This window comes from Ovis canadensis, chromosome 10 (assembly GCF_042477335.2).
Source record: "Ovis canadensis isolate MfBH-ARS-UI-01 breed Bighorn chromosome 10, ARS-UI_OviCan_v2, whole genome shotgun sequence".
Taxonomy (NCBI): Eukaryota; Metazoa; Chordata; class Mammalia; order Artiodactyla; family Bovidae; genus Ovis; species Ovis canadensis.
The window spans coordinates 40,189,608-40,201,932 of NC_091254.1; the positions used below are offsets into that span (position 1 = coordinate 40,189,608).

Sequence of the window (12,325 nt, forward strand, 5' to 3'; positions counted from 1 at the left end):
CAAGATGAAGCATGCACCAGATTTTACATTGCAGAATTGTTATAATTAAAAAACAATGGAAAGAAGTGAACATGGGTGGGAAGGAGGAGAACACTAAATAAAAATATATACATTAAATAAAAATTTTTAAACAGTGTCAAATAAGATTACATTATTTGAAATGCCTTTTTAAAGAAAAAAATACAAAGTTACAAATAAAAATTAGCTATGTAAGTGAATAATTATTTAGAATGAGAATAGAACAATTACAACATATACTGGAGGCTTAGAAATGTAGGTTTTTGTTTATTTCTTTTCCCTGAGGCGTCTTAAGGCAGTTGAGTAGAGTGAGATCACAATACAATCCTTGGTAACTCTGATCTCTCATAAGGCCCTGTGGAGTAAGGGGGCCTGATGTAAAAGCTTCATTAGCTTGCAGATTACAGGAAATCTACAAGCAAATCTAGGTGTCTCAATGATGCATACACTCAAAAAAATTTCTAGCTGCCATAAGCTTACTTAATTTCTCAATATACATTTTAATTTATTTTTTAAAATGTGCCAATGTCGATTAGAACTGTCAGGTATGCCTTAAACAGGTAATAACTTCCTTAAGTTTACCATATCTGTAACAAATCTTTTTGACATCACAAGCAATATATTTAGTATTAATATTAAGCACAATATTAAGCTTATGTAATTTTAATTAACATTGGGTTTTTATGTCATTTTTATTAATAGTAAAATACCTAATGCATGTTCAACATTATATTTCAAAGTATTTAAAAGATATTGGATAATCATGGAAAAATACTATTTTCCTGCCAATTAAAAAAAAAAAAAAAGACCAATGCTTTCTTGCTCAAAGACTGATATGCCTGTGTTCAGTTGCTTTAAACTAGCTTTGCCTGAAAAGCATTTCTCATGTGATGAGGAAAAGATATTTTAATGCATTTTGAAATAAAAACTCTAACCTCTAATAAAGGCCTAGGCATCTAGGCATTAAAATGAAATTCAATGGTAAATCAAAGCTAAACAAAAATTACATTTCCTCAAACTTTTTAGCTCCAAGGTAAGGTTTTACAAAGTAATATTAAAAAGAAAGTTTAATATATGACAGCTGACAATTTCAAACTAATCCCTAACTCTACTTGCTTTTTCTTTTCTGAACCGCTGAAGCAAAGTCCCAATAGACAGCAGAAGATGAATCTCAGGTCCAGTACAAGCTTTTTAAGCCTAATCAAATGGGTATAAAAAGATATATAAAAAGATGAAAGTGCTTTGCTTTTACATATGGCAAAATAAATCGGTGAAAAGCTGAAAAAAGAAGTGAGATGTTCCGTAGGGGCAGGTTAAGTCTGATGCTAATGCTTACTTAAAATGGTGACAGTCTGGAGTGGTGAAGCCTTGCTGGGCTGCTTTAATTTCTCCCTGGAATAGCTCTCTCCCAACCTTCTGCAGCACATCAAAGTCTCAGGAGCTCAATTAAAATTGGATTATATTGAAATGCTCTATCTATGGGAACTGTGTGCTCACTAACACTTTTCTCTCAGTAATACTCCAGATGACAGTTGCCCATCCCAATTTAAACAGTTGTCATAGAGACGGGGAACTAAAGCAGCAGAAACTAACAACACAAAGGAAAGGTAAGGGCTAAGATTTCTGTGAATGAGGAGCTTGCTTTTTTTCAGCAACACTGTTTATTAGACCAATGACAAAGTACAAGAGACACAAACAGTATTCCATTTTGTGTCTTGCATGTGAATGGAATGATAACTAATGGTAGCACTAAGATTATGTCAACATACATAGCCAAGTGTTTTCTATTTGGGCGTGTTCTGCTTTTACTAAAAATTAAAATCAACTGTTTTTCCCAGTGGAAGGCAGCTATCAGATACTGTGAGAGTGAAGAGACTACGGCTATCAAGCCTATAAAGATGTCAATATCTACTTCTTAGGTGCAGGTAAAATCCACAAGAATTATTTCTTGGCTAAAGATCTGTTTTCCTTACAACAACACAGTTGTAAAAGTTTAAATTCGGGGTTGAAAATGATAAAGCATGACCTGCCTGCATGCATGTTTCCAACGTATACCAATTTTTAGCAAATCCAGTTAACTTTAAAAGGGGTCCCAATACTGACAAAAAAAATTTCCAAATTTGATTCTGTAACTTATTTCTGGTTTTAATTAGCAGGTATTCTACAATCTTCTATAATTTCTCTTCCTGGCATCAGAGTTTATCAACATGGGTGGAAAATTCTGTCAGCTCCCTCAAAGCCCAAGAATGAAGATAGCTTAAATGTCTGGCAGTTCTAAAGAGCAGTGTATTTGAGAGTGTAGGCTGCTACTAATGACACTATGTTCTCATGTAGATGGCATGTCTCTGGCACTAGGAAAACTCTTAACCTTTCTTGTAATTGGCTTATCGCAAGTCCCAAGGTTGTTTTCCAGTCACTGTGAGGATCACCATGGAAATAAACTGACTATTGCGATTTTAGAGTACTGTGTTTTGTATTTTTCTTTTAAGATCTCAATACCTGGGGTTCTTTTTCTCTTGGGAAGACTCTGTTAGGATTTTGAAGCAGCAACAAGGCAGAGTGCACAAAGAGCAGGCCAAGAGGGAAGGAAACAAAAATGTGTCAGAAAATCTAAAAACCGCACAGATCAAAATTTGTCAAAACAAGGCCCTGGTTTAAACCAACAAGGAGGGCCCCTACAGCTTGGGCCTTGACAAAGCACAGACTTTTTATTTATTTATTTATTTATTTATTTTTAGCCCAGCTGTAGAAAACACCATCTAATGAACCTGTCTGGGGCGGCTGTCCCCATCCTGTCAGGCATGTCAGGAAATGACAAGCACTGGGGACAGGCCGCCGCCAGTCATAGACAGGCCTGCCAGCTGGAGAGTTCAGCCCCAATCTAATCACACCACCAGAAAATAACTTTCACGCTTTCAGCCTGACAGGATGGACTCGAGGAAAAAAAAAAATAGGGCTGGAAACAATGCTTTTTGTTTCAATTACATATCATTTTTACGCAGTAATTAAAAGGAAATTTACTAACACACACAATCCATGTTACTTTGCATTAATGCAACAAAGTGCAAATGTCATTATTAGAAATGGATATAAAGGTACTTTGCTAATATGGACACAGAAAAAGAAAGGGAGAGCACCTCCATCTCTTGCCATACCTAGGCTATATTGTATCAGAAATTTAACATTGTTTTCAACTTGGTTTATTGATATCATAATCAGTTATCTTCAAAGAGTTTTCTTGTAGAGATCACTGGGAAGCAGTGGTGTTGATTTTATTTCTTGTGTTTTGAAAACCTGTATGTATGAACCTGGGTCTCCTGCACTGCAGGCAGATTCTTTATCAACTGAGCCACCAGGGAAGCCCAATGTATGAAGAGAGTAACAGGATAAAACTATTTTCCAATGGCACATTTACTGCATTTGCGATGTTGAAAGTGTCATTATGAATAAACACGAGGACAGTATGACTTGGCTTGTGTTTATATTGCACAACTTGACACAAGGGACTAAAAGAGTTGTAAAAATCACAGTCTAATTAATTTCTGTGAATCAGATGGTCGTTTTAGCATCAGATAAGTATGTTCATTTTACACATAACTATTGAAAGTAGAGTTACATGTAATATGTATGGGTCAACCCTTGGTTCATGATATGACCACATATAAATAAATGATTATATAATAAAATATACTTTACACTCGGTAGTGTTTTTCAGTCACATTTCCCATAGGGTAACTGCAAGCATTTGCACCAAAACAAAAAAGGCTCTGTGTATATCTGTGGGTCTATAAATGCACAGAACAGGCTGAAAGTGCTATTCATTCTGATTGCTAATAGTACACTCTCACTTATTTTTGAAGTCATGAGTCACAACACTCAATTTAATGGTCATAATATTACATTAAATATTAATATGTTTGAGACATGTTACTGAAAATGTCACTATTGAAAATACAAAGTTAGAATCTAATAACTGCCATGTACTAGTTTGGCTGATTCAGTCAACTTAAGTGACCTCTGTGAGCCAATTTCCTCATCTATAAAATGGTGAAAATAGTGTCTGCCTCATGGGATTGTTGTGGATTAGACAGTGTGCAGAGTGTATCTAGCATAATGCCTAGAATACAGTGCATGACTAACAAAGTTGCTACTGCATTTTACTTAAGAGAATCCAAAGAGCAAACAATACAAAATTAGGTTTTACTGTCTAAAAATAATACTCCCTATGGAGAGCAAATATGGGGCTGGATATTGATTCTACTGTGTAAAAGACAAGTCTTTCATAATAGCCCAATCACACTGAAATCACAGTAAGTAAACAGAATGGAGCAACTGAGACAGGAATATGCCTAAACTATGGTTACCACCCTAAGTGTTAGTTGCTCAGTCATGTTTGACTCTTTGCATCCCTGTGGACAGTAGCTCACTAGGCTCCTCTGTTCATGGGATTTCCCAGACAAGAATACTGGAGTGGGTTGCCATTTCCTTCTCCAGGGGATCTTCCTGACCCAGGGATTGAACCCATGTCTCCTGCACTGCAGGCAGATTCTTTACCATCTGAGCTACCAGGGAAGCCCAACTACACTGAAATCACACTAAGTAAACAGAATGCAGCAACTGAGACAGGAATATGCCTAAACTATGGTTATCACCCTTACTCCCCGCAAGTAACCATGAGAATCTCAATGAATACAAGAGAATAGGACTAAGCTACTCTGTTCTAAGATAACTGAGGTAAAGTGGGCATGCATTTAAAATGTCACATTTTCTTATACAATATACATGTGTCTAACATATAACTTCACTCAAACTTTTGTGTATAATTTGTCATTAGTTTGCTCAGTACTGCGTTCCTGGTGCATTATTTAATTCATTTCAGTCATGCAGGAGTAAGGAGAGCTATGGCCTAATGACCTCAATTTTCACTTAAAGAAACATATTTCCGTTTTGCAAACTAAGACAATTTTTCTCCTGTCAACCTTGTTTTAAAATATTAACCTTATTCCCATTATAGTAAATACTCATATTTGTCATCCAGGTTTGTTTACAATTGCAACTTTATCAAGTTATAAAATATTGCTCCTGCTCTTACTTTACCTATCCCAAAGAAAAGATGAAAAATAAATATTTTCAATGAATTATCTTTACTACCATGTAAATGCACTTAAAAATGCCTTCTTTATTTTTGTTTGGCATCAACTTACATCAAGAAAGAGAGCAAAACAAGGCAAACAGAATATGATTATAGGTTTTCTTGATAATGACTAGATACACTCTTTCTGGAAATCTTTGGCCTGCCCTTCTGTTAAAAGCCATCATAATGGATGCACTTATTCTTGGAGTAAAATTACTGGATATATGAAATACTGAAAATTCGATAGGAAGTCTAAATTGAACATCATCAAATTACTATAATGCACCACAAAACAATGTGGAATTCCTAGGAAAAAAAGGAAGAGAACAGAACCATGGTGGAGTACAACTCGTATCTGTAATGTTTTGTTTCATAAAAATTATCAAAAGCAAATATGGCAGAATTTTACAGTATGTTAAAGGCAGACATCAGATACATGGCATTCATTATATTACTCTTTTTTCTGTTGATGTATTTCACAGTAAGATAATTTAAAATATTAATAAAATGAAAACTATTAAGTGTATGCTCTTATATCTATCTCTCTAAAGATGTGCCAAACATTTTCACATGTTCAACTTTATTTAGTCATCATAAAATCACTGTGTGATGTGTAGGGACAAAATTTCTACTTCATTTTATCAGTGAGACGGAAAAGACTTAATGATGTTCGCCTACTTCCATCAAGGGCACAAAGGCCTGAATGCTGCTGCAGCTGAGACTATAGCCTCAGTTTCCATATAGAGCACGTTCTCCCAAAAATATGGGCAGGTTTTCTCAAATGTATTTCATTAATAATATTTTCAATGATTTCTATAATCATTTAATGTATATCTTAGTAAATGTTCAATGATATGCTATACAAGGCACTAAAGCAAAGCAACTATATTAAAAGCAATAAAATTTAATAGACTTCGATAGTAACTCACTGATAAGCATTAATTTGTCTTAAATTTTTTTCTGAAACATGGTAGGACACCAAAAAGAAAGTAATAAATGCTGTGATTCAGCATAATATCAAATAAATCACACCAATTTTAGTTCTATACATAAAAATTTAAAAGTGGATCCATGTCAAGGATCAGAATACATTGTGCCCTACCTTTATACTGCTGTCTGAATAAAAGCCTTCTAATCATTCATCCAGGTGGTCTGTTCTCATAACAGTACCTTGCCTGCTGATCAGGAACATCCATATAAGTGCTTGCAGTTGTAACTCTTCAACATTGTGTAAACAAGCCTTTATTGGGAAGATGGTTGTTTTCCACTTTTCCATGATATATAAACCAATATGTTCAATTATAAAATTCACATTATATACTCTAATTAATGCTATGTTTGATAATGTGAGATAAAATCCAAGTGATGTACTACGGCATTTATGCTTTCCTTGGAAAATGTTCGGCTTAATTGGGTTTGCTGAGAAAGACAAACTCAATGTTGAAATTAAGGAATTTAAAAATGACAATATGGTTCAATGACATAGACTTTACTACAGAATTTACTCTAACTGGAATAAATAATCTATGAATGTGTTGAGGATGGTCCTGTAAATGGAGCTCTTAGGAAACACTGATAGGCACTTGTGGGAGTGGGAGAAGTGAGTCAAAGGAGATGGAAGGAGGGAAGAGAAGGATCCTTCTCTTTTTTAACTTCTAGCACAGTTCTTCCTGATGGACCCTGAGTCAGCTCCAACTGTGGTGTAGACCTACAGGGAGCGCGTGAAGCGCCAGAGTCTCCTCTCTGCCATGCCTCAAGGAAAGAGCTCTCATTAAAGACATCCTACCAATTAGCTTCACTGGGGTGATTATCAATCTTTTAGGAATCAATACAGCAAAAGAGTAATGAGGAAACAATGAATATTAAAACATTACCATGGAATGTGATGAAAAGAGGCTGGCAATGTAAGTTCTTAGTTTTAAATGTTTTCATCTAACAGAAAAAGAAAACACATGAATCAAGCATTCATTTTAATTTCAAAGAAAGAACAAAGGAAAAAAAACAGAAATAAATAAAGTTAAAATAAAAATAAAATCAATATAAAGTTAAAGAGGTAAAAATCTTGAAAGTCTAAAAATGGTTCTTTGAAAAAAAAAGTGAAAAGACACAGCACTTGGTAAGTATCTTTAAAATAGAGGGAGAAAAGAGTACACAAATCTAACAAGTAGGGTTGTAACAATGGATATAGAAAGATGCTTACAATTGAAAATGAATACTCTGAAAAACTATATTTTAAAATAATTTCTATTTTACAATGTTGAACAACTCCCAGAAGAGGTAAATATTGCTTGGATAGTAACTAACTGGGTGTCCACATCTGGAGGGGTTTCTTCCACTGTGAGTTTCCACCTCAAGTGACTGTCTCTCAGACCTGAGGGTCCAGCCCAGACCTCCCCCGAGGCACAGAGCCATCACTCACTGTCCCCTTCAGCTGAATGTCTCACAGGAAACTCAGTGCAATACATCCCATATGAAACTCAGTGAAAACTGAAGGTGTTAGTCACTCAGCTGCGTTCGGCTCTTTGCGACCCCATGGACTGTAGCCTGCCAGGCTTCTTTGTCCATGGGATTGCCCAGGTAAGAATATTGGAGTGGGTTGCTATTTCCTTTCTGCAGGGGATCTTCTCAACCCAGGGATCAAGCCTGGGTCTCCTGCACTGCAGGCAGATTCTTTACCGCCTGAGCCACCAGAGAAACCTATTTTCCCTAAAACTTGCTCATCTTTCTTAAGAAAAGTAAGCTTAAATGATTGATCATTCTGAAGTCAAGAATGAAATTCTGTGAAAATGAACTTTGTACTTTATGAGTTAAGTGATTACATTCAAAGTACCTAAATTCTTGAAGACTTATATTTCTGATCTATCAAATAGTGAAAATAAGATAGAAATTCACAGAGACATTATGACGAATAAATAAAACAATGAATGTGTGGCATAACTGCTCAGAAAAAGTGGTAACTACTAAGTAGTAAAGTTCCCGTTATTATCTTAATGGATGGCACTATTATTCATTAAATAATCAAAGCTGAAAATCTGGAATTAATCTGTAAATGTTATTTTAATCCCTATCTCCAACTGATGACTAAACAATGTTGATTCTAGCTCTAAGTGAAAGTCGCTCAGTCGTGTCAGACTCTTTGCCACCCCATGGACTGTAGCCTGCCAGGCTCCTCTTTCTGTGGAATTCTCCAGGCAAGAATACTGGAGTGGGTAGCCATTCCCTTCTCAAGGGGATCTTCCCAACCCATGGATTGAACCCAGGTCTCCCACATTGCAGGTGGATTCTTTACTATCTGAGCCACCAGGGAAGCCCTCCAAAATAGTTCACAAATCTGCCCTTTCCTCTCCATTTCCAGGTCTAAAGCCCTCACTTGGCCTACAGCAAGTCTCTTAACCGGATCTGTAACCTGCTTTGATCCATGGTATACCCTGTAAATTATGTGTATGGTGCACTCACTTCTCCCCAGTCATAGCTGATTGAGACCAGGGTGAACACCTGTTTCAGACACTGGACAATCAGATTCCCTCTCCTTGAAAAGTGAAACTGGAATTTTAATTTGTATTGGAGCAGAAATACATTGTAGGGAGCCAGTGAGGCTACTTTGTGGTTTTGAGCAGGGAGATTTAGGGAAATCTAATCAGTGGAGAGAAATAACAACAGAGCAGAAGCAGAGACAAGAAACCACATGGCCAAAAAAGGGAGAAATCTAGACTCTCCAAATCTAGAAATTTAGGTTTTCCAACTCTCAGTTCCAGTCTCCCATCAAGCTCCAGCTGTACTTGTCATTGGATGTAATAAATCACCCCTAACTGCTTAAAATAAGTGCTCTTTTAGTTTAAGCTGGTTTGAGTTCTATTTCCTGCAGTCAAACGATTCCTGAAAGTTTATACTTGTGATAATAACAGAATTAGGATTAGAACTTGCATCTGGCACTTGGCTGCTTACATCCTATCAGATACTATTTTCTCCTGTAGGGTTCTTGAGTAAGAAAACACACAAAATTAATAATAATCAGGTGCAAAGCTAAGAACCCACTCCAGTGTTCTTGCCTGGAGAATCCCAGGGATGGGGGAGCCTGATTGGCTGCCGTCTATGGGGTTGCACAGAGTTGGACACGACTGAAGCGACTTAGCAGCAGCAGCAGCAGCAGCAGCAGCAAAGCTAAGAACTTTAAAATAATCAATAGCTGAAACTATCCTCTGTCACTGCAAGGCTATTCTGGCAAGAGTTGGATTGAAGAATTTACTGTGGATCTGAATCCAAAGCAAGGCTTCTGTCACCTAGCATGAAAAGAAATTTGGAGGTATAAAAAAAAAAAAAAAGAAATTTGGAGGTATAGAGATCTGGATAGCTCTGTGGGAAAAAATGGCTGGGCTTCAAAAGAGACCTATCTCAACTTGATGATTCTACAGAACAAGGTAGAAGAAAGCAGGCTGGGTAGCCTATCTTGAGGGATCAGTTCTGTCCAGATGTGTTTACCTCATGGGAGCCCTGACAATTTAACATTATACTGACCCTACCAGTAGTGAATTTTTATGGGTCATTAAATACTGTGAATTCTGGAAAGTCAGAGTAGAAATTTCTTTCCTATGGGAACAAAACCAAGCAGTAGTTTCTTCTGCATGGACAAAGCAGAGATGTGAGGAAATAAAAGAATCTCCTCTCAACAGAAGTCTTAGCAGTAAAAATTGTCCAGACAGAAAAAGTTCGGCTATGGCATATCATAAATAAATCGTGAGTTTCAAGAGCAACCTCTCCAACTGAGGCAATAAAAACACGCTGAAACCTCCAATGGACTTTATTCTGGTTTAAGAGAGAGGAGACTTGTGAGAAGTGTGATGACTGTTATTTTTCCCAGGAGGGTGAAGAAGGAAAGATGGTCAGGATGAAAATAACATACACCCATAGTGGAAAAGGGAGAGACCAATTCCTGGAGCTACTGGGGAAAAGGATGGTGGTCACTGGGGTGGTGTCCCTTGGAGTCCGGTGGTCAGGATATCCCCGGTTTATCTGCCTGTAGCTCCAGATAGTCTCACCTGCTCCTCAGTACTGCCACCACTAGCAGACCCCCTCCTCTTGGGCCCTTATTCTATTCAATGCCCCTGTCCTCAGTGCCACCCGAGTTAAGCGGAAGAGACATTTCAATCTGTTCAGTACAGGGAGAGACATGGTGCCTGATGCATTCTCACCACTGGAGCATTGGTTCACTTGGCGATTTTATCACTGAAGCATAGTTATACATGGCAACTGTATCACCATGAGGCACTCTAGGCTTGCCTTCTTAACTAAACAAATCATCAGATTACATTAGGCTTCCTAAAGTATACTGACTCTTGTCTATATTATACTGAGTGCTATTTTCAGACTTTTGCTCACATTATCTTTACAAATAAATGAAACTAATATCTTATTCATGGATGCCTAGGAAATCAAAAGGTAAATGAGATATTGTCAAAAGCATTTCTTTATAACTATTTGGGGATGCCAATGTAATAAGCACTATATAAAGCCAATTAGAGACTTGAATGATCTTACCTTTAAAAGACTATCAGTTGAAATATAAAAATAGAATGAACTCATGGGTGCAAAGAATTGACTGCAACTAAAGTCCTAACTTATCTGACATTAAGGAGCGTCATTTTGTGCACTAGGAAGCAGTCTAAAATTTTGAAATTTGGGTAATGTGAGACCATGAGAAAAGGTCTACATTTCCCACCCCAAAAGACAGGATTCAGAAACAGTTTATAAGAGAAGGAAAAAAGAGGCCTTAATTAATAAGGGAAGTTTGAATTCTAAAAGAAAGAAAGAAAAAGAAATTTAGGCATAACAATTTGGCAGGCAATTTGAAAGGCTAAGTAGAGGTGTCCTGGTAATTTGCAGATGTTTACTTCTTGTCTCCATAACTGAACATCAAAATGTGCTAAGGGTGAGAGAGGAACTAAGTCTACTTCTTTTGCCATCTTCTATGCTTGATTTGGGCCAATGGTTTGTCTCTTACAGTCATCTAAGGGGCAGCATGTACAGTGGAAAGGGTCAGGCTCCATGAACTAGCTCACAAAACTCCTCTCCCAAATGGCAGGTTCCAGGCGACATTCTCGGAGAAGGCGATGGCACCCCACTCCAGTACTCTTGCCTGGGAAATCCCATGGACAGGGGAGCCTGGCAGGCTGCAGTCCATGGGGTCATGAACATTTGGACACGACTGAGCGACTTCACTTTCACTTTTCATTTTCATGCATTGGAGAAGGAAATGGCAACCCACTCCAGTGTTCTTGCCTGGAGAATCCCAGGGACGGGGAGCCTGTGGGCTGCTGTCTCTGGGGTTGCACAGAGTCGGACACGACTGAAGCGACTTAGCAGCAGCAGCAGCAGCAGCAGGCGACATTCTTCCTGACCCAAACTCTATCAATAACTGGAATCATGTGACTAGTGCTAACTGGCAGGGAAACCATGTGTACTCACACCGACTGGGCATCTATACATGAAAAATAGTATGCTGTTTTTTATGCTTCTCATAAAGCTGCAGGGATGTGTTTTTCTCTACATTTAATAAGTAATAACCATTCTACCCATCATCTGACATAATCATGACTAATGTTTCCTGCCTTCCCTAAATTGAGGCAACTGGATCAACACAGGAGTCAGAGTTAAGAATGCCTGTCATATAGCATCTCTCTCACTAAGACAAGGACACATAGAGCCTAGTGGTACGGTGGAAAAGCATGGACTCGGGCATTAAATAAACTTCAGTTCCACTTGTGATTCTGTCATTTCACTGCTTTTGTGCTTTGCAGAAAGTAATTTGGACTCTCAGGGTCTATTTCCACATTTATAAAATAGGGATAAAAAGTACTGATATTTTAGGAGTGTATAAGAAAGAAATAAATATAATAAAGTGCCCTATATTTCACTCTTTCCTTATCTCCATGTACCATCAATATAACTGTAAGGGAATGGTGTTGTGTTTAATAAATTTGATTCAAATGCCACATGAAAAGAGTACTATCTTCCCAACCATGCAGGCCACTTCATGAAGGCAGGTTCTTTACACTCAGGACTGAATAAAGGTAACTCCTTGATAATAAAGTGGGATGTACAAATCAGCATTCCAATGTTAATGTTAAATGTTAAATAATCAAAAGGTTAGTATTAAATTTCAACATGAGAAAGTCA

At 37.4% G+C, this 12,325-nt stretch overlaps 1 protein-coding gene across 5 annotated transcripts in view; it reads right to left on the bottom strand.

Annotated features, from left to right (window-relative positions):
- NBEA (neurobeachin) overlaps nucleotides 1–12,325 on the bottom strand; it is a 669,183-nt gene that overhangs the window by 155,249 nt on the left and 501,609 nt on the right. The gene's annotated exons all lie outside the window — the stretch shown is intronic.